This window comes from Cornus florida, unplaced genomic scaffold (assembly GCF_030987335.1).
Source record: "Cornus florida cultivar Cherokee Brave unplaced genomic scaffold, ASM3098733v1 CherokeeBrave_3.0.0_Hap2_Chr02, whole genome shotgun sequence".
NCBI classification, from domain to species: Eukaryota; Viridiplantae; Streptophyta; class Magnoliopsida; order Cornales; family Cornaceae; genus Cornus; species Cornus florida.
This window is the reverse complement of record NW_026775572.1, coordinates 10,539,922-10,564,143: the sequence shown is the minus strand read 5'-3', so window position 1 is coordinate 10,564,143 and position 24,222 is coordinate 10,539,922. Positions and strand designations below refer to the sequence as shown.

The following is a 24,222-nucleotide window of genomic DNA, read 5'->3' as shown; positions in this document are numbered from 1 at the left end:
TGTAAGCCAACACTCTTCCTACCACTAGAATTTCTACCATTCTTCGAAGATGAAGTACGATGCAAAGAATTTTCACTCATGCTCTCACAAAGACGCCACACGTCATCCTTATGCCTATCAATATAAGAGCCACCCATGGAAGCATCAACCATGCCCTTGTAATTATTCAATAAGCTCTCAAAGAAATATTGAACTAATTGCCATTTGGGCATGTCATGATGTGGACACTTCCTAAGCAATTCATTAAAGCGTTCCCATGTCTCATGAAATGTTTCTCCATCCCCATGTGAAAATTCTTGAATTGAGGTTTTCATAGCATTGGTCTTAGAAACCGGATAGTACTTCTTCAAGAACTCTTGTTGCATTTTCGCCCAAGAATTTATTGAAAAAGGCTTAAGATTGTTAAACCAAAATTTTCCTTGTCCTTAAGTGTAAATGGAAAAAGTTTAAGCCTTAAGACTTCTTCCAGCATATCCGTATATTTTATGGTGGAACATACTTTAAGAAACTCATCTAAATGCTTGTAAGGTTCTTCACTTGGAAGTCCATGATAGTTAGGAAGCATTTGAATGGTTTGTGGCTTGATTTCATAGTGGTGTGCTCTAAATGGTGGCAATTGAATGCATGTGGGTGCATTATATTCATTAGGCACATAGTGATCTCTTAAAGCAAGGGGAGGATTAGCAATTAGAGGTGCAACATGGGCACCTTGGTTGCCTTGAATGATGGGAGGTGGTGGAACATAGATTGGCCTTGGCATTCCCAATGGAACTTGGCCTTGTTGTTGTGGTGGATGAACGAATGGCCTTGGCATGCCTAATAGAACTTGCATGTTATCATGATGCACATTGGGGTGAAGGATGCCTTGTTGGTCTATGTGACCAAGGTCTTCCTCATGGTCTTCATTATGTCTTTCCGTTGATGAAATGGATTGACTAGAACTACCTCTTCCCCTAGGGTTTTGAACAATGGATTCAAGATAAAAATTTAAAAGGACAAGAGTGGGTCTTAATGATCTACGACCATGCATGCACAATATAACACAACAAGCAATAACAACAAACACTTCACCTTCATAACAAATCAACAATCAACAAACTTCCTCCACATTCAATGTTCTCATACTCCCATGCTTTAACAATATGCAAGGAAAGTAAATTGCCTCCCCGCGGGCTCACGATTTATCTAAGAATTGAAATACAAGCCTCCATGCGGGCCGACGATTTAACTAAGAATTTAAGTAAGAAAAAGCTCACAAAGGTCCTTTAGCACTTCAAATCCAAATTTATAGCTTAGCTTAGCAATTTTTTTTTTTTTTTATTTTTTTTATTTTAGCATTTTTCCTTTGCTTGCTTAGCTCTTTTGCTTGGAATACTCCTTTGCTCACCTTCTTAGCCCAATGCTCCTTGTCAACCAAGAACAAACACAATAAGTAACAAAAATTGAAAACAAAGTAAAGACATGATCAAAATAGTACTAATCCTAATTGATTCCACAAATACGACGTTACCAATCAATCAATCCCCAGCAACGGTGCCAAAAACTTGGTGTTTCTGTCGAACGAAACCCAAAGTTTATGCAATGTGGCCAAGTTTTACATTTAGAAATTGTCACTACTACCTTTCATTAAAAATATAGTTAGGGTGAGTAAGGACCGTCCCAAGGGATTAAGTGTCGTACTAGGTTGAGGAATCAAAATTAGGGTCAGTAGGTCGAGTTATCAAAATAGTGGTTGGTTGGTTAGATTAAACTAGATGCAAATTAAACTAAGGTAAATAATAATGCAATAGAGAAAATAAAAGAGAGAGATCTTGGGGTTTAGAGATCACAACTAAGTATAGCTTTTCTACACCTTTAATGAATTATTAATGAAGGGAAGAACATATATTGCAATATAGAGAGTGTGTGTGTGGTTGTTTCAATAAGCATGGATGACAAATTAAGCATATATTATCTAAACAACATGGTGGATAGCACAACATATCAAATTAAGCCATTAATCATTTATTTAAGCTCACAATCAAACACATCACAAGGATAGAGATACATGTTACTTGCTTTTCATAAGTATGGAACATCAACAACAAGCATGGATTATCCTCCCATTTAACAACTACACTACAACTAAGCTAATGACATGAAATTAAACTAATTAAACTTAGGGAGAGGTACAATTCATCAAACAATGAGTATGAACCATCATATAAACCACCAGAACATGACATTAAGCACTATGCCTTGGCAATCTCTAGATCTATAGCATCAACACACATAGACATGCATCAATAACACAAGAAATAAAGACAAACACATGAACATCAATTCTAGCATACATAGACATATGGATAGAATGAAATGATCAATTGGAAGCATTAAACCACATAAATCATTGAATAAACAAGATCTATATATATAAAAGTGTCAAGACATGAATCACAATACAAATCCCATAAAAAATACATAAATCAAGAAGTAGAAAGCATGCTTAGGGCTAACTCTAGCCCCAAGAGAATGTCTAGCCACTCATAGATGATGTTCTCTAACCCTCAAGGGCAAGCTCCATGGAAGAAATCTGCTCCTTGGTTGATGAAGAGTCTCCAATGGTGTCTCTAGCCTCCTCCTCTTCTTTTCTTCCTCACTAAGAGTTCTCTAAGGTATATATGATATGGTGTGTTATGATAAAATATGATATAAAAAGTAATCCTTATTTTTATATAGGTAGGTTAAATGACACCCAAAATGAGCTGGGGTCATACAACAAATATTCCCCAATGATTAGATAAAGGACAACTTTTTGTGAGTTGGAAATTTAACTTTTTCGTACTAGAGGAAGTTCAATCGATCGAACCTTGGACTTGGATCGATTGAATATGGCTGAGATCTATCGAACTGAAGTTGGATCGATCCTCAATGGCGGCGCCTTTTTGGATAAAAACAAATCTGAGATATTTTGAAGATATTTTTGGGAAAAGGACAAAAGCGGGTTGTAGGGTGGTACAACTGGATAAGATCAATCATTTGGATAAGGACAAGAACGTTCGATTGATCAAAGAAGGAAGTTGGATAGATCGAACTTTTGAGATCTTTGAAAATGACATCATAGTCTGGATCTATCTTGAAGTGCTGAGATAGATGGAAGTTGGATCGGTTGAACTTTTCTTAAGATCGATCGAAGTTGCTGAAATTCCACCTTTTTGCTTCCTTTTGCTCTACTTTGCTCCTTTCTTTGACTCATCCCAAAATTGTTTCAATTATGCTCTTATTTGGCTGAGTTAGCTTATTTTGGGGATAAGTATCTGAAAATGGAAATAACACGAAATCAATACAAAATGGTAAAATAAGATAGATAAAGGTTCTAGAATACCTAAGCTTAAGGGATTTAAATACATACTTTTCAGTACTCATCATGTTGCACTTTCAGGGATTATACTTAAGTCTTGATCCTATGAATTTCTTGAGGATAATGTAGCAATCTAGTATTACTACATATCATTGCCATGTAGTGAAATTTTTTCCCAAGTTAATAGCAAGTTAGCATGTTTATAGGATTGGTAGTGGATTCACTTCCCAAGTCCTCTCTACTCATTTTCTTTTCCTTAATCTCCTTGTAATTATTGTTTTATGCATTTCTTAATTTCTAATTTTAGTGACAACCCAAACAAAACTCTATACCCCTTTATCATTCTTAAAGTGATTTTAGACACCATGGTTGCCATAAACTAGCAGTCCCAGTGGTTCGACTTACCTGATCAATAGCCCTATTTTACAATGATTTGTGCTATTGCAAAGGTTGATGTATAATTGACAACTGATCAATCACCGGGAGGGTGTCATTTAAACATAAGAAAACATACTTGAGCTTTTTCGGTAGTGGCTTAAGCTCAAGCTTAGGTGGAGACTCTAAAGAAAGAATATGTGGAGTACTAGAAAGTGGTGGAAGAGGCTCTAAACTAGATTTCCATAGAGGAAAATTTGTGATAGGAGTGGAATTGAGCAAAGAATTCACTTCAGATATTGAAGCATCGATATCGAAATCTTCATAGTTAAAGTGATTCAAAAAACCTTCTAACGGATCCTTAGCCAAAATAGTTGGGAGCGATTCCTTAACCAACTCATCAATATCATCATGGAAGAAGCATTCACTATCATCGTGGGGATGATAAATAGCATTGAAGATGTTTAGCTTGACTTTCATATTCCCAAAAGATAAATCCAAGGCTCTAGTCTTACAGTTAATGCAAGCATTCGTTGTGGGTAGAAAATGTCGCCCAAGGATAAGGCCTTTTTGGCTCATAAGCCATCTCGATTAGAGCTTTACAGGCCAGGGTGGTTGAGCTGCAGGACGGTCAGACAGTGCTGCGGCAGATGCTATCTGCGCAGTAGAGCATATTAGAGGAGCTACTTCATCGCTCTCTATCCACTCCAGCTACTTCTTCAGATCATCCACCACCACATACGAATTAGTTCTTAGGACTTTTCTAAATTTTTGTTGACTAAGGCAGTTCTTTTTGGCTGTATTTATTTTCTATATGATGTATAGTTGCCCTAAGTCTTTCTATTTAAAAGCATTGTACTGATTTCAGTTATATATACATGTTTTATTTATTTATTATAGTATCCTTGTGTTGATATTTTCGTGCATTATGATAATACTCTATACTTACTCCATATATTTGATACTCTGATGCGTGTTAGAGTTTATTGATTTTGCCAGATACTACAGATTAAGTTTGGGGGTGATTTGACTAACAGCAACCTTCGCTGGTTTGGAGGAACCACTATGTTGAAGGAGAAGATGCTGAAAATTCATTTTTACTCACCTATGTATTATTTTGTCCTATCTTTACTTGTCTGCTTATTTGGTAATATCTTTCTAACTTACTTTTGTTCTTACACATTGAGGATAATGTGCATTCTAAGTTTGGGGGTAAGGGTTGAATTTTTGAAATTTTTGAAATTCTAAATTTTTTTGCTAACATAAGGATAGATTTGCTGATATAAACATGTGTTTGAGTCTATCGATGGTTATATACTCTATTTGCAGTCTGAAGTTGGTTAGACATGGTTGGTATGCTAAATTACTGTGAAAAGGAGTCCTTGAATTTTTTTAAAATTAGTTGGTGGCCTGTGGTTCACTCTGTTGGGATAATTGTTGTTTAATGATGCTGATCTCTGAACTGCTATACTCTGCACAATATTCACACTTGCATGAAGTCTGTGGGGTAGAAATTGGAAGTCTTGTTTTGTTTTGAGTTAGACTTAGATGATCAGGTCGATTTGATAGTTTTGCTGACCGAGGCATAAAAGAAAAAAAGAAATATAGAAAAATTGGTATGTATGCAACAAACAAAAAAAAATCTTCACCAATGTGAATGAAAAAATATATATATATATATAGATAATGAAAAGAAAAAGTAGAAAAGGATTAAGTTCATGATTGTACTTAGATTGCTTAAGTGATTAAGTCTTAGGGGTGTGTTCTGACACCTAATGCCCTAAGATCATCTGGTCTGGGAGTCATTGGCTGAAAGCTTGTTACATAAGGGGTTTAGGTTGCCTAGATTACTTAAACAATTAAGTCCTTAGGGGAGTTTTAACACTTAATGCCCTAAGACCATCTGGTCTGGGAGTCATTATTTGAAATTTCGCTATAAGGGTAATTTAGAAAGCTTAATAAACCTGGACATTACACAAGTATCCTTTTTGAAAAAATGCATACTCGGAAAAAAATATAAAAATGCCTTGGGAATTGGAATTTGAAGAGTCTGCTTATAAATTGAGGAATGACAAGGAATAAATACAAGTATGGATAGTAAGCCACATGATGAATTACAGAATCACTTTCAAAAAACATCTTTAGAGATTAAAATTGTTGAATAAATTATTGAACTGATATGTTGGGACTATGGTTGCTTAATTGAGATTGGAAGTTGATAGTTTTTCTGATTACATGATTGGTATACTTGTTGTATTTGACTGATTAATGAACTACAGGGGATAATATGACTTGAAAATAGGCTTGAATGAGCTTACTGTACAATTAAGGCACTAATTTGAAGTTTATAGGTATCTTCACTGGAAACCCTCATGAGACTACAATTCATCCACTAGGGGTAACTTAGGGGTTTAAAGGCTTGTTGTATAAGCTAAATGCAACCGTGATTCCCATGAAAGTGACTTTTTAGTTCTGTATTGCTAAGGGACTAGCAATATGTAAGTTTGGGGTGTGATGAGCACTAAATATATGCATATTTGAGCCCCTGATTACGTATAAGTTAAGGCTTAAAGTGATACTTCTATCCATAGTTAGAATAATTTATGTTTAATATATGTTTGTAGGTACTTTCCTAGAAAGATGGTTAAAATCGGGATTTTATGATGATATCGAAGCTTACAGAGTCATTGCCGGTCATTTAGAGTAAGCCGATAGCTAAATTGGTGAAGTTTGAAGCAATTGAAGCCTTAGAGCTCGAGCCCAAGTGTTGAGGTTCGAGCATTACAACAAAGAAAAAAAGAAAAGTCAACAAGGATAAATGCTCAAGCATCAGTACCTTGATGCTTGAGCCTTGGTATAAGGGTGCTCGAGCCTTAACTAAAGTGCTCGAGCCTTGACCCTGAAGCTCGAGCATGATACGTCGAAAATTAATGAGTTGAATTTAAATAAAAAGCCTATGCTCCAAGTCTCATGCATTACCCCCATGATTGAGCACTATCTATAGAGGATCGAGCATCATCCATTGATGCTCGAGTAATGAGCTCCTGATGCTCGAGCATAGTACCTAGTGCTCGAGCTCATAAAGCTTGGATCGAGTAATGTTAAAGGAGTTCAATCCCAAAAATATTCTAAGTGTTGAAGAAAAGATGCTTCGGAAAATAGTTAAAGAAAATTGGCTAAGTGTCAATGTGATGATCGAGCACTATTCATTGATGCTCAAGCATCTATCTAGAGAAGCTTGAGCATTTGTTCTTGAAGCTCGAGCATGAGCCCTAAAGCTCGAGCATCCATTCCTGAAGCTCGAGCATTGCATGACATGTCAGACTAAAAGCTGCGGGATTCCTCTCTTTACCAGCCGTATCTCATCCCAGTTGGGCTAGAAGACCTAAAAGCCTACCAAATACATATTTTCTTCTATAAAAGAAGGCGTAAAGCTTGATAGAAGGGGTCTAAAATCTCAATCTCTTTTACGGCGATTATTCAGAAGGCTGAAGGTGTGGTGGCTTTTAGGGTTTCTACAACCTTAGAAGTGAAAATCCTAAGAAGAGAGGTACCATCCGTGACAATGGAGATGAACTCAACACAGATGATATCCAACCTTGTCATGAGTAGCTAAATCCTTTCTTAGGGCACTGATGTAACCCAACTTTATATTATGGTTTGATTGTTTCAACTCTGGGTTTTACTTTAATTTATGATGTTTTCTTGATTATATGACTATAAGCACTTGAGACAACTCAAGTGAATTTTTCATGCTTTAATAGATTATAAACTGTTACTACCTTGTCTTAGATGTAATAGTCTATTTTCTATTCTCAACCTACCTTGTTGTACGGTATCTTGCGGAACCTTGCTAGACACAAGAATAAAGGTCATATAATGGTATTCCAACGTATTTTACAAAAGAACGTTTTCATAATCTATGCTTAGGAAAGGTGGTTTATTCGCAAAGTAGTTAAAGTAGGTAAAGTAGGTAGGCGAATAGTCCACGCTAACCGCAAATAGGTTATAGTTAGCTAATCTTGTAAAACATCTTTCTTTAACTCCGTATTGAACAAATGTTATTGAGTTCAATTCTTTTGGAAAATATCATAGCTAAATTCCCAGAGTTAGTATAATTAACCATAATATAATGGTTGTGGTGAAATCAAAGCCCTAAGACTCTCTCTCTTTGTATTTAATTTAGTTTAATAATTTAATATTTTATTTTAATTCTAACTTGTTAAACCTTGACAACCAACAAACTTTCCAACCAAGTTACCTGTAAGCCATAAACGAAGTTAAAAACTGGAATACTAATCTCTTCTCCCTGTGGGTTCGACATCCTCTTTGCATAGAGCTATATCCTACACGATATCGTACGATTGTGAGAGAAAAATAGACACATCAGATCAAACTCTACAAACAACACGAACAGTCATAGATTTGTGATGTGGACAATACGGGGGGCACCCGTGCTAGCTTGTGGGCCCCTCTACACCTCAACAAGTCAATATTGGTCACTTGAATAGGCACGTGACCCCCTAAATCAAAATTGGAACATATATATATATATACACACACACAAGCTTCAAAGATGACAAAAATAATAAGAAATCAAACATGGAAGCTCAGATCTAAGTATAGTAATGTCAAAATACGAAGATAAAGTGTGAAAATGGAAAACAAGTGTAAAAGCTTGCCAAAAAATGAGGGAGAGAAGTGGGCCGTAAGAGATGAGAGATCGTGATCAAGTTTGGAAGCTTGAGAGGTTACCGGAAGGTTATCGGAGATGGGAGAGAAGATGGCAACTCGCCGGAGAAGAAAAAGGGCTTTGGATCGATGTTAAAATTGATCCAAATGATCATTGGGTCATATTTTTAAAAATGATCTTCGACGAGTTTGATTGATCACTTGGAAATTAGATCAATCGAACTTCGATCGATCATGAAGGAACTCAAATCGATCGAACTTATAAAACGACAAATAAATTTTTTAATTTTTGAAAATTAAAACAAAATATATATTTTTTAATTTTATATATATATATATATATATATATATATATATATATATACAATTCAACAAGAAGTCAGATTGATCGAACATAGATCGATCAAAGCTCGATCAATCCAATAGCTGAAAAACCTGCAGATATGTTCAAACGATCACATAGAGAGGTGATTTTCAGTGGGTTCAAAAAATTTTCTATGTATGGAATGAAGATCAATCTGAGGAGAATCTAAATCAATCTTGGGACACTTAGATCGATCGGACATAAAGTTCGCACGATGGGACAGAGAGCTAAAATATGCAGGATATGTTCGCACGATAGGACAGAGCGATGATTAGATGCAGAGATGATGTTCGATCGATCAAACCTCTTTTAAGATCAATCGAACAAGCATAAAATGCTTAATTCGAAAATGATAGTGCATGCATTCTCAATCAAAGTCCCTAGTAATAATGATGAACCTAGGATATATCTAGGCTTCGCAAGAAATGAAAAATAAAAAGAAATGTGGAAGGAATAGAGTTGTAAACCCTACGAAACACTAGTGTTTAATGTCTCTAGTAAGACGTTGGGCTCTTTTAGCCCAGATTAAAGATCTTGTTGTGCATCCCCTCCTTAATAGGGCAAAAAGTACTTTGAGTCCTACCCATCAAATTGTTCCCTAGAGAACTTGTTAGATTTGACTCAAATGAGATTGACAGTCCTTTATTAAAACAATTCTTATGCTTCCATGCCCTTTCAAAATTTGTTTTCAAAACAACATTTTTAGAAATCATTTTGGAAGATGAACTATTTAGAAATTTGTTTAATTGCATCCAAAAGCGGAAGCTTGATCTTCACTTGCCTAAACACTTCAATGATTTCATTCACTTTGGTCTTTTGTTTCTCAATAGAAATAGATCCTTTCGAGGCATCCAGAAATGGAGCCTTTGGCTCAAAAGCTTTTTCAAAATCTTTCTTTGAATCACTTTCAACACAAAAAGTTTTCAAATCATTGTTCAAATCATTTTTCACCACTTTCTCAACAAGATGATCATGCATATGCAATGAAAGAGAAATAGAATGTGAAACGGGACGGGTGTAAACTTTTGGTTGCACCGGTTCACTCTCTTCATTGGAAACTCCAACTTGATTGTCAACAATTTTCCCACTTCTTAAGGTTGTCACAGCGTTAACATGTTCAATTGTGTGACCTTCATTGGTTTCCATAATTAATTGTTACTTTGGTGGGGCATTTAGAGGCATCTTCCCTTTCTCTCTAGTATTCAAAGTACTAGCTATTTGCCTGACTTGGGTTTCTAGCTTAGTAATGGATTGAGAATGGGAATGAAATAATTGAGTGTTTGCTTCTAGAGTACCCAAAGCGGTCAACACTTTCTCCTCAAAAGCGGGACTCCTAAAATTTTCTTGAGAATAACATGATTGATTAGGAAAATAAGAGTTTGAAAATTGGTTTCCATGTGATTAAAAAGATGATTTATAACCTTGGAAACCTTGGATTTGCATTGGAGGTGGAACATACTTTCCTTGAAAACTACCTTGGGGAGTTTGAGCCTTCCCCTTGGCCTTTCCAAGAGAAGTTTGGATGGTTCCTCCATCCAGCATTGTAGTATGTGCCATAGGGATTATTCCCTTGGTTGACAAATGTGGAATTAACTTATTCATGGTACTCACTTTGCAATTATCCATGTAGACAATTGGAAGTAGAATGTAAGACACTAGAACAAGTCATGTATGTTTAATTAGATGGATGGTGAGCATGATTAGGGGAGGAAGACACTTGGTTCACCAAATTGTGGTGGACCAAAAATTGATCAAACCTCTGAGTTAAGGATTTCACCTCGACAGCTATGTCATTAGAATTGTCAACTTGATATAAGTCGATATTCTTCCTTCCACCTAGAATTTTACTATTTTTAGAGGACAAAGATCGATGCATGAAATTTTCACTCATACTTTCATACAATTGCTAAACATCATTTTCATGTTTATCAAGATAAGAACCACCCATAGATGCATCTACCATTCCTTTTTGATTATCCGGTAAACTTTCAAAAAAGTATTGGACTAATTGCCACTTAGGAATGTCATGATGTAGACACTTCCTAAGCAAATCATCAAATATTTCCCATGCTTCATTAAACAATTCCCCATCCCCTTGAGAAAATTCACGAATGGAAGTTCTCATAGCATTGGTCTTTGATACCGGGTAGTACTTTTTCAAGAACTCTTGTTGCATTTCTGCCCAAGAAGTTATCGAAAAGGCCTAAGATTGTTGAACCAATATTTTGCTTTGTCTTTAAGGGTAAAAGGAAAAAGTTTGAGTCTCAAAACCTCTTCTGGCATGTCCGTGTATTTCACGATGGAGCATACTTTAAGAAACTCGTCCAAATGCTTGTAAGGTTCTTCACTTGGAAGTTCATGATAGTTAGGAAGCATTTGAATAATTTGTGATTTAATCTCATAATAATGTGCTCTAAATGGGGGCAATTGAATGCATGTAGGTGCATTATATTCATTTGGCACATAATGATCACGTAAAGTAATGGGAGGATTCCCAACCAATGGTGCTAAACGAACACCATGATTAACTTGAACCATGGGAAGTTGTGGAGCAAAAATTGGCCGAGGCATTCCCAATGGAATTTGGCCTTGTTGTTGTGGTGGAATGAATGGTCTTGACATACTTAATGGGACTTGAATGTTGTCATGATGCACATTAGGGTAGAGGATGCCTTGTTGTTCTATGTGACCAAGGTCCTCCACATGGTCCTCATTGATGTTTTCCATTATTGAAATAGAATGACAAGAATTACCCCTTCCCCTAGAATTACGAACAATGGATTCAAGATTCAAATTAAGTGGGACAAGAGTAGGATTTAATGATCTACGACCATGCATGCACAAACAAAACAAAAAAAAGCAACAAGCAAGTAACAATCACTTCTCCTCCACAACAAGTCAATCAACCAACATCCTCCACATACATTGATCCCATACTTCTATGCTTTCAACCATATACAAGAAAAATTAAATTGCCTTCACGCGGGCTCATGATTTATCTAAGAAATTAAAGACTTGCCTCCACGCGGGCTCACAATTTAACTAGAAATTGAGTTAGAAAAAGCTCACAAAAGGTAAGCAACTTCAATTTAGTTTTCAAGCTTTACTATGCTTTGTAATTTTTTAGAATTTTGCCCCTTTTATGCTTAGCTTAGCTCATTGATTTCCCAATTCTCCTTTGTTTCACTTCCTTTCTGAATGCACCTAGTCAATGAAAAACAAACACAATAAGTAATGAAAATAAAATAAAGTAAAGACACGATCAAAAAAGTACTAATTCCTAATTGTTTCCAAAACACGACGTTGCCAATTCAATCCCCGACAACGGCGCGAAAACTTGGCGTGTGTCGAGGGCAACAAGCTAGCTAAAATGTGTTAAAGAGTGGCCAAGTTTAAATTTGTAAAGTGCCACTACTACCTCTAACTACTAATATAGCTAGGGTGAGTAGGGATCATCCCAAGGATTGGGGGCAATGTTAATATGGAAACAAGGTCAGACTAGTAGGTCGAGTGATCAAAAAGTGGTTTGATTGGTTAATTAAACTACAATATAAATAAATTCAATGCAAAGCAATTAAAGTAAGTAAAGGGTAGAGAACAAGAGAGAGGGATCTTGGGATTTAGAGGTCACCATTAAACATCACCTTTCTAGATACTCAATCTATAATGAATGAGGGGAAATGTATATTGCAACACTCAAATGTGTGATTGATTAAATCAACAAGCATGGATGGCTAATTAAGCATACATTGTCTAGATAACCTAATGAATAACACAATATATCAAACTAAGCCATTATTCCTTCCTTCAAGCTCACAATCAAACACGTTAACTAGCTAGAGAAGTATACTACTTGCATTCATAAGCATAGAACATTAAACAACAAGCATAGATTGTCCTCCAATCTAAGAAAATAAGGCAACTACACTACAACTAAACTAAGGACATGCAAATTAAACTAATTAAACTAAGGTAGAGACACAATCCATCAAGAAATGAGTATGAACCATCAAACAAGCCACAAGAGTATTTCATTAAAGCACCATGCCTTAACAATCTCTAGATTCATAGCATTAACACATATAGACATGCATCAATATCACAAAACCAAGAGATAAATACATGAACATCTATTCTAGCATACATAGACATATGAATAGAATGAAATGATCAATTAGAAGTATTAAACAATATAAATCATTGTAGAAACAAGATTCATATATAAGTCAAATGTCAAGACAAGAAATACAACATAAATCCCCTCATAATACAAAACATCAAGATCTAGAAGGCATGCTTAGGGTTAACTCTAGCCCCAAGAAGATGTTTAGCCACTCATTGATGTAGTCATCCAACCCTCAAGGGCCATCTCCATGGTAGGATTGATCTTCTTCTCTTTAATAGAAACCCTAGATGAATGGAAAAACTCCCAAATTGTGTATGTATCTCACTAATCTTTAAGCTTTCTCCTCTATTCTCTTCTTAGATTGTATATTGTGTCTTATAAAAATGGCTCAAAAATCCTTATATAGGTAGCTCCAATGTCACGCCCAATGGTCAGGTCTCGTGCACTAGGACCCCTTCAATGATTGCACCACGAGCCATCTTTTAATGAGCTTGACTCCGTTTTATTTTGAAATTGAGGAGATTCGATCAATCGAATAATGTTCAGATTGATCAAAATGTGGCTAGATCGATCAAACCTTGGTAACGCCTTTTTAGAATAGGACAAGTCTGAGATATTTTTGGGATATTTTGGGAAAAAGACAAACGTGGTAGGTGGGGATAAGATCAAAGAAGTTCGATCAATCGAAAGGAAAGTTGGATTAATCGATGATGGAAATTCTTGAAGATAAGGACAAGGGGTTTGATCCATCTTGGTGAAGCTGGATCGATCACTATTAGATCGATTGAAACTTGCTGTTTTTTACCACTTTACTCCTTTCTTCCATTTAGCTTGAGATTGCTTCTTTTATACTCTAATTTGGTTGAATTGACTTATTTTAGGGATAAGCGCCTGAAAAAGACAATAACATGAAATTAGTCTAAAACGAGAAAATAAAATAGATAAAGGTCTTAGAATACTCGAGCTTAAGGGGTTTAAATACCCATTTTTCAGCGCTCATCAAATTAATAACACCGTAATAAGACTTAAAATTTCAGACATCTTCTATTAATTCTTACGCCTTCTTTTATAGAAGAAAATAAGGATCTGGTGGGCTTTTAGGTCTTCCGGCCCATCTGGGATGCTATACGGCTGATAAAGAGAACAATCTCGTACTTTTAAATCTGACATGTCATAGAAGGCTCGAGCTTTAGGAACAGAGGCTCGAGCTTTTAGGGTTCAGGCTCGAGCTTAAGGAACAAGGCTCGAGCTTCTCTAGATTGATGCTCGAGCTTCAAGAATTGGTGCTCGATCTTCACTTTAACACTTAGCTAATTTTCTTCAACTATTTTTCGAAGCGTCTTTTTCTTTAACACTGAGAATATTTTTGGGATTGAAATCTTTAACATTGCTCGATCCAAGCTTCATGGGTTCGAGCACTAGGTACCAGGCTCGAGCATTTAGAACTCCAGGCTTGAGCCTTAATGTATAGTGCTCGATCCTGAAGGTGAAGCACAAGACCTAGGAGCATAGCCTTTCAATTAAAATCAACTCTTCAACTTTCGATGCCTCATGCTCGAGCTTGAGGGTCAAGGCTCGAGCACCCTTAGGTAAGGCTCGAGCACCCTATGCTGGGGCTTAAACATCAAGGTACAAGGCTCGAGCTTTAATGCCTTATTGATTTTTCTTCTTTTCTTTGTTGCGTGGCTCTACCCTCATCACTTAGGCTCAAGCTCTAGGGCTCGAATTTCTTCAAACTTCACCATTTAAGCTCTCGGCTTACTTTGAATGATCGGCAACGACTCTGTAAGCTTCAATATCATAATAAAGTCCCGGTTTTAACCCTTTCTCTGGGAAAGTACTTGTAAACACACATTAAACATAAATTATTCTAACTATGGATAGAAGTATCAATTTAGGCCTTAACATACGTACATTTAGGGGCTCGAATATGCATATATTCAGTTCTCATCAGCATGTATGACATGCATTAATAAAATTTGGTGTTTGTCAATTTAAGGCAGAACATTAAAGTAACATATGGTGTGCTGTCGTACTAAAGCCTAAAAAATGTTGCACTATTGAGTGTGAGTGTGCAAAGTGGCCAAGTTTTAAATTTATGAATGCCACTACTACCTCTAACTAAAAATATAGCTAGGGTGAGAAAGGATCATCCCAAGGGATTGTGGGCGTGCCTTTGGAATGGAAACAATGTATAGGGTTAGTAGGTTAAGTGATCAAAAGATGGTTTAATTGATTGATTAAGCTATTATACAAATTAATTAAAGTAAACAAAATAGTGGCCCTTTAGTCGTACTCTGAACCAAAAAGTTTATGCAATGAGGCCAAGTTTTACATTTAGAAATTGCCACTATTACTTTTCACTAAAAATATAGCTAGGGTGAGTAGGGATCATCCTAAGGGATTGAGGGTTACATTAGGTTGAGGAATCAAGATTAGGGTTAGTAGGTCGAGTGATCAAAATAGTGGTTGGTTGGTTGGATTAAACTAGATGCAAATTAAACTAAGTAAACAATAATGCAGTAGAAAGAATAAACAAGAGAGAGAGAGAGATCTTGGGGTTTAGAGATCACCACTAAGCATACTTTTTTATACCTTTTATGAATGATTAATGAGGGGAAAAAAATGGATTGCAACATAGAGTGTGTGTGTGGTTGTTTCAACAAGCATGGATGACAAATTAAACATATATTATATAAACAACAAGGTGGATATCACAACATATCAAATTAAGCAATTAATCATTTCTTTAAGCTCACAATCCAAACACATCACAAGGTTAGGGATATATGTTACTTGCTTTCATAAGTATGAAACATCAACAACAAGCATGGATATCAACAACAAGCATGGATTGTCCTCCCATTTAACAACTATACTACAACTAAGCTAATGACATGAAATTAAACTAATTAAACTAAGGGAGAGGTACAATTCATCAAGAAATGAGTATGAACCATCAAATAAACCACAAGAACATGACATTAAGCACTATGTCTTGACAATCACTAGATCTATAGCATCAATACACATAGACATGCATCAATAACACAAGCAATAGAGACAAATACATGAACATCTATTCTACCATACATAGACATATGGATAGAATGAAATGATCAATTGGAAGCATTAAACCACATAAATCATTGAATAAACAAGATATATATATATATATATATAAGTGTCGAGACATGAATTACAATACAAATCCCCTCAAAAATACATAAATCAAGAAGTAGAAAGCATGTTTAGGGCTAACTCTAGCCCCAAGAAGATGTCAAGCCACTCATGGATGATGTCCTCCAACCCTCAAGGGCAAGCTCCATGGAAGAAATCTGCTCCTTGGTTGATGAAGAGTCTCTAATGGTGTCTCTAGCCTCCTTATCTCCTTTGCTTCTTCACTAAGTATATCTCTAGGTATCAAAAGTATCAAAAGGCTCTTTCAAAAAGTGGCTCATATTCCTTATATAGGTAGGTCAAAAATCACCCCAAATGAGCTGGGCTCATATACCAATAATCCTCTAATGATTGGATATGAGATAACTTTAAATGAGCTAGAATTTGGATTTTTCTCGGGATTTGGGAGGTTCGATCGATCAAACTTAAGGTACGATCGATTGAACATGGCTGAGATCTATCGAATTGAAGTTGGATCGATCCTCAATGGCGGCGCCTTTTTGGATAAAAACAAATCTGAGATACTTTGAAGATATTTTTGGGAAAAGAACAAAAGTGGTTGGTAGGGTGGTACAACTGGATAAAATCAATCATTTGGATAAGGACAAGATGGTTCAATCAATCATAAAATGAGGTTGGATCGATCAAACTTTGAGATTTTTGAAAAGGAACAAACATGGCTCAGATCCATCTTGAAGTGCTGAGATCGATGAAAGTTGGATCGATTGAACTTTTCTTGAGATAGATCGAAGTTGCTAAAATTTCACCCTTTGCTTCCTTTTGCTCTACTTTGCTCATTTCTTTAATTCATCCCAGAATTGCTTCAATTATGCTCTTATTTGGCTGAGTTAGCTTATTTTGGGGATAAGTACCTGAAAATGGAAATAACACGAAATTAATACAAAACGGTAAAATAAGATAGATAAAGGTCTTAGAATACCTAAGCTTAAGGGGTTTAAATACTCACTTTTCAGCGCTCATCATACCCCCAAACTTAAATATTGCTAGTCCCTAGCAATGAACTAGAAAGTAAAGGAATGAAATGAACAACTGTATAACTATGAACTAGAAAGCAATAAATAGATAACACCACTTTCGTAGGGAACACGATTGCACTTAGTATATACAACAAGCCTTTTAAACCCCTAGGTTACCCTTAGTGGACGAGTGAAGTCTCGTGAGGGTTTTTAGAAATGATACCCACAAACATTAAGCTCATTCTTTCAAAAGAGGCACCAATATTGCAAACAAGCATTGGGAGAAAACTACCTTAAGTATGCAATTTTTCAAACATTTCTAAGAAATTTCCCAAAATCTCAACATCAAGCAAGCAAGTATAGTCCTCCACACATCAAGAAAATGATCATGCAAATAAAAACAACTCTAGAATCCTTTTTGAGTGGACCGGCATTAAATATGTTGCTATCTTAGCCAACTAAAGAATTAATCACATCCTTACCCTCAAACTACCACACAAATCTAGTACCGATCATCAAGATAAAAAGTGGACTTTTTATTAAAGCTTTATTGTTCTAGGTGTACTTATTCTTTTCACTCGATTTTTTTTTTTTTTTTTTTTTTTTTTTTTTTTTTTTTTTTTTTTTTGGATCAAAGCTGGAAGAATGGTGTAATTTGTTGATCTATTAAGCTTTCTAGCGATCCATGAGGTCAAGCGTTAGGTCAATGACTCCCAAACCAGACGGCTTTAGGCACTAGGTGTTCAAACACCTCTACGGACTTACATGCTCAAATCAACTAGGCTACAAATCAAGACAACCTTCATCTAATCATTTCCCACTTCTCACCTTTCGGGAGAAGTCCTCACTTTTTTATTACTTTTGCAACTTTTTTCTTTTTTATTTTTCTTTTTTTCTTTTTTTTTTTTTTGTCAAATTATTAACCTAGAGTTCGGGCCCTCCACCTTTCGGCGCGAGAAGTTTAGTGCTTAATGAGGCTAGAATCCCGACTACTTAGTGAAAAGTGGTTATTATCCACCTTTATCAAGAATAAAAGCTTTTAATGCGCTACTAGCCCAATTGTGATATAACCAATTCAATAATCAACAAAGCATGTACCCCACAAATGAATGCTAGTGTGCGCCTGTAGAATCCTAGAGTGAATCTCAAAACAATCACAAAATCAGGATGATGTGGATCACAAATGCAAGCAAAATATTAATCTTTCGAAAAATTTACTCAAAAATGGCATCCACAAGGCATATAAGGAGTATTGAACTCTCAAGTCATGCAATTTTTAAATTCTAAGCAATATAGTCCTCAAAAGATCAAAATCATAGCTAATCATGGACCAATCATAAAAAATCCCTCAAATACACAAGTCATGCTCAAAATTTTGAATGTAAAAACAAACACTTCAAAGTACATTACCCCCAAACTTAAATGGCACAATGTCCTCAATGTGCAAAGAGAACAAAAGGAAAGAGTATACCAGTACAATTAAGGTAAGGAATGGCTGGGACAGAAGTATCCTAAGTGGGTGGCATAGCCCCCCTAAACTTGGAATCAACTGTGGTCCTGAAATTTGGCACTTAGTTAAACTCATTAGATAACAAAAGGAATAATCACAGTGCACAGTGGATATACAAGTGTAAATGGGAAAGCAACTGAAAATAGAGAGAGGTATAAGGGTGATCTTGAAAATTTTAGGTAGTACTCTCTCTCACTGAAGTCACTGGAATGCACCTGATGGAGTCGAACAGATAGCTATAAGAATATAAAAATATGACATCCATAAAGAAAGTATATATAAATAAAGAATAAAGTACAGTACATCCAGTATCAGAGCCGACAGACATGGCTGCAAAAATAGTATAACAGTATCAAAAACATGATAAGATCATAGATAGATAAGATGACAGGAGGAAAGGGATAAAAAGATCAGGAAGAAGAGGTAGGATGGGCAGATCGCGCTTCGCGGATATCTCTGGATAAATCTCTGAATGCGGTCATGACATCCGTACGGAGGGAAGCAATATCAGCTCTGATGGAGACAGCATCCTCTCGGAGAGAGATTGTGTCGGCGCGAATAGACACTACAGTATCCTCCAAAGCCTAGAGTCGCTCTCCAAAGCCGGGTGTCTGTGCTGGAGCCTCAGGTACCACTGGAGCAGGAGAATGATGATCCTGAGCCTGCTCCACATCGTGAATGGGTGACCCAACTGGAGAGTGCTGCTCTGCGTCCTCGGTAGGCTGCTCAAAATCGATGCCCATATGTACAGTAGTCAGATCGACTGGTATATCATCCGCTGCCGGGTCTGCTGCTGCTGTTGCCATCTCCTTTGCCTCTAAATCCTCTACTGCCTCGACAGCATCATCCTAAAGGCTCTTGATTAGAGCGTTGTAGCTCTTATCCCAGTCCTTCTTTCCGAACGAGTAGGACCCAGTCTCAGGACGCTCCCGTGGCTGGAAGGGATAGTGTTGATCACATAGAATTTGGGTGATGAGGTGGCTGAATGGGAGATACTTAGCCCTTTTGGGCCTCTCTTTGCTAATGTAGTCATCATAGAGCTTCCTCATCACGCTCCAGATGAGCACTGGGATAGATAGCCAATGACCTGAATAGAATGCGTACAGAACTGTCAGAAAGTTGCCTCTCCGCTGTATCTTATGGCCGGCCATAAAGATGTTACGGTACAAGACATAGTAAAAAAACCACAGGTCGTCTGGAAGATAGGTGCGGGTGGCGAAAGTCTCACCATCGGCATAGTAACCTGTGACAAAAACTGCCACGTCCGCGTATGATGGCCTGTAGAGAGTGGGATATGTGTCATGTAGCTCTGGAAGGCAGTGATGTGGACAGTGGCAAGATCTGGACAATGTATCCATTGTAATAGAAATTAAATGACCATCAATGGTGGTCCTCAGCTCTGCCGTGTTACGTGGGGCAGGCCGGAGGTTCTGGAAGAACATCCGTACTAGCCTCGGGTACACCGGGTCTGTGATAGGGGCAAGAATGGCTACAAGGCCTCTCCGTAATATATCATCATATGCTGATCGAGTAAGTACCGATCGGGAAAAGAAGTCTGTATCGAAGACTAACTCGTGCGCCACTGAAAGGCGTGAGTATCTACGTAATAGCTGGTCTAACTCCTCGTCTGGCTGAGCTAATGGAGGTGAAGTATGCTCAGCCTCTACCGAATGAGAAGGAGATGCGCCAGCATCAGAGTGTAATCTGCTGTCAGAATGGGGAGATTGTGTGGGCTCCGCTGGCTCCTCCTGTATGGGTCCTGGGCATAAGATGGACCGGCCCCATCATCTAAAGTCTACCTGCCCCGGCGGTGATAGAGTCCGCGGGCTGTAGTCTTGATTCGAGCCATGGCCTGTAAAATAATTGAAAACTTGCAAGGGAAATCAGTGCCAGAATAAAGAATTAAAGTACAAAATAGAATCATGTATGTCAAGTAAGATAGACAAAACAGATAAATGACATGAATCTATGGAAGTGACAGGATGTGAACATATTAAGCAGTATAAGTGTAAAATGCATCCAATGTGGAAAATCACAGGCATTGGGCATGAATGAGATAACATGGACACAAGATAAGATGCATGGAATGTGTATATGAAATCTGTGAAGTTCGATCAATCACAAAAAATGTGAGATCGATCTCACATATTCGATCTGAGAAATTAAGAAACTAACTTCTATCGATCTCACTAGATCGATCTGAGAAATATGTTCGATCGATCAAACTGTGCGAAGAACACAAGCAGTCACAGATCTGTGACGTGGATGGCATAAGGCCTTCACGAACAAGGTCGTGGGCCCATCAACACAACATAGCATCAATCCTAAGCACTCAATGAGGCCCATACTCCCCAAAAAAAATTAAATTTTGAAAATAAATACAACCATATATACATATATATATATAAAGCTTCAAATGTCATCAATAGAAATTTTCATCATTAAAATAGCATGGATCTAACATGGAAAACATGTATGAAGCAAATCGAAGCTTGAAATACAAGATGAGATTTAGATCTTACCCAAATTGAAGGATGAGATGAGATGAAGATAAGATAAAGATCTGAGAGGAGAGAGAGAGAGAATCGACGTTTGGATCTCGCCGGAGATGGAAAAGGTGGGTGCAGCGGCGATGAGAGGGAAAGGGGTTTGAGAGGGTTAGATCGATCTTAGGAATCGATCTAGAAACCCTTGGTTCATTTTTTAAAAAACATTCCCTTACCAGTTCGATCAATCGAACTAACATCGATTTTTCCTCAAAGTATTTTTGAAATTTTTGAGATTTTTTTTTTTATTTTTATTTTTTATTTTTTAATATGAAATAAAATCTTTTTAGATTTTTTTTTTTTTGAATTTTTGGAAATTAAAATATTAAAAAGTCAAAACAAAGTCAAAGTAATGAATTCCAGAAATGAGATCGATCTGAACAAATGTTCGATCGATCTGATAGAGAGCTAAAAATATGCAGGTTTTTCAGTTCAAATTTTTTTCTAAGTGTTGGATCTCAAGATCGATCGAACTTGAAGTTTAGATCGATCTAAGGACTTATGATCAATCTGAGAACAAATTCGATCGATGGGACAGAGAGGTGATTTGGATGCAGGTTGAATATAGGTCTAAAATTTTCTAAGTGTTGGATGCAGGTCGAAGTTCGATCGATTAAATACTCCTTGGAGATCGATCGAACTTATGCAAAATGCTCAATTTCAACATAAAAGTGCATGCAGTCCTAATCATAGTTCCTAGCAATGCATATGAACCAAAAACAAGTATCTAGACTTCGCAAGAATTGAAATTAAAGATAGAAATGAGGGAGGAATAGGGTTGTGGCACCCGACGAAATGTCTTGCTAGTCTTTAACGTCTCTAGCAAGACGTTGGGCTCTTTCAGCCCGGATCAAACATCTTGTAGTGCATCCCCTCCTCAATGGGGTGATAATTGCTTTGAACTCCACCCAACAAATGGTTCTTTAAGGAACTTGTTAGACTAAGCTCAAAAGACGTTTTCGGTCCTTGGTCAATGCATTCTTTGGGCTTCCACGCCCTTTCAAAACAAGATTTTGAAACAACTTTCTTTGATTTCAAGGTTGAAGATGGACTTTTTGAAACTTTGGTCTCACACAAAAACTCAATTCCTTCACTTTTAAGGTCATGACATTTTTTTACAACATTAATCTCTTCATGCTTGCCAAATAAGTTGGGGGTTGGATTAAAAATATTCAACTTTACCTTCATGTGGCCAAATGAGATCTTCATTATCCCTGTCCTACAATTGATGTTGGCATTCGCGGTTGCCAAGAAAGGAAGACCAAGGATAACAAGAATTTGGCTCTTAGGATTTGAAACCGGTTCCGTGTCAATGACAACGAAATCAACGGGAAAGAAGAATTTATCAATTTTAATCAAGACATCCTCAATGATACCCCTAGGCTTTTTTATTAATTAGTCGGTAAGTTGTAAAACTACCGACGTCAGTTTTAAGTCTTCTAAGCCTAATTTGACATATACCGAGTATGGAAGAAGATTAACACTTGCTCCTAGGTCAAGAGAGCCCGATTAATGATATGATCACCAATGATGCATGAAGTGGTAGGTGAACCGGGGTCCTTAAACTTTGGAAAAGTGTTATGCTGGAAAATTGAGCTTACTTGCTTGGTTAAGACCACTTTTCTAGGTGCTTGGCTTGTATTCTTCCTCTTTTGGGTGCATAAGTCCTTCAAGAATTTGGCATAAGCCAGAATTTGCTTGATTGCATCTAAAAGTGGAAGATTGACTTTCACTTGCCCAAACATGTCTATGATTTCATTTACTTTGGCCTTTTGCTTGTCATTTGAAATTAATCCTTTTAAGGCATCCGAAAATGGAGCTTTTGGTTCAAAAAACTTTTCAGAATTTTTCTTTGAAGTCTCTTCAACACAAGAAGTTTTCAATTCATTTTGTAAATCTTTCTTTTCAAAATCACTTTTCAAATCACTTTTCATAACTTTCTCATTTATATGGTCATGCACATGCAATGAAAGAGGAATATGATATGAAACGGGACGGGTGTTAACTTATGGTTGCACTGATTTACTCTCTTCATTGGACACACCCACTTGGTTGTCCACAACCTTTCCACTTCTCAAGGTAGTCACCGCATTGACATGCTCTATTATATGACCTTCCGATGAGGAATGAGTCTCCATAACACATTATTGCTTTTGTGGGGCATTCCAAGGCATTTTTCCTTTCTCTCTATCATTCAAAGTGCTAGCTATTTGCCCTAATTGGGTTTCTAGCTTTGCAATGGATTGAGAGTGAGAATGAAGTAATTGTGTGTTTGCCTCTAAAGTGCCCAAAGTGGTCAAAACTTTCTCTTCAAAGGCGGGACTTCTAATATTTCCTTGGGAATATGATTGATTAGGAAAATGAGAATTAGAGAATTGGTTTCCTTGTGATTGGTATGATGATCTAAAACCTTGGGAACCTTGGCTTTGCATTGGAGGTGGAATGTACTTTCCTTGAAAACCACCTTGGGAAAGGTTTGAGCCCTCCCCTTGGCTTTTCCAAGAGAAGTTCAAGTGATTTCTCCAACTAGGATTGTAGTGATTGCCATAAGGATTGTTCCCTTGATTAGCAAAAATAACATTTGCTTGTTTATGATGCTCACTTTGCACATGTCCATGAGGACAATTGGAAGTAGAATGTAAAACACTTGAACAAGTCATACATGTCTCATTAGATGCATGATGAGAATGGTTAGGGAAGGAAGATACTTGATTCGTCGAGTTTTGGTTGATCAAAAATTAATCAAACCTTTGAGATAATGATTTCATTTTGGCGGCAATTTCATTAGAGTGGTCGACTTGATGTAAGCCAACACTCTTCCTACCACTAGAATTTCTACCATTCTTTGAAGATAAAGTATGATGCAAAGAATTTTCACTCATGCTCTCATAAAGACGCCACACGTCATCCTCATGCCTATCAATGTAAGAGCCACCCATGGAAGTATCAACCATACTCTTGTAATTATCCGATAAGCTCTCAAAGAAATATTGAACTAATTGCCATTTGGGCATGTCATGATGTGGACACTTCATAAGTAATTCATTAAAGCGTTCCCATACCTTATGAAATGCTTCTCCATCCCCATTTGAAAATTCTCGAATTGAGGTTC

The 24,222-nt window shown here is 36.9% G+C and overlaps 1 pseudogene; it reads left to right on the top strand.

The window, feature by feature from the left end:
• The first annotated feature begins 210 nt into the window (after positions 1 to 210).
• On the top strand, positions 211 to 309 carry LOC132298032 (small nucleolar RNA R71; annotated as a pseudogene).
• Positions 310 to 24,222: the final 23,913 nt, after the last annotated feature.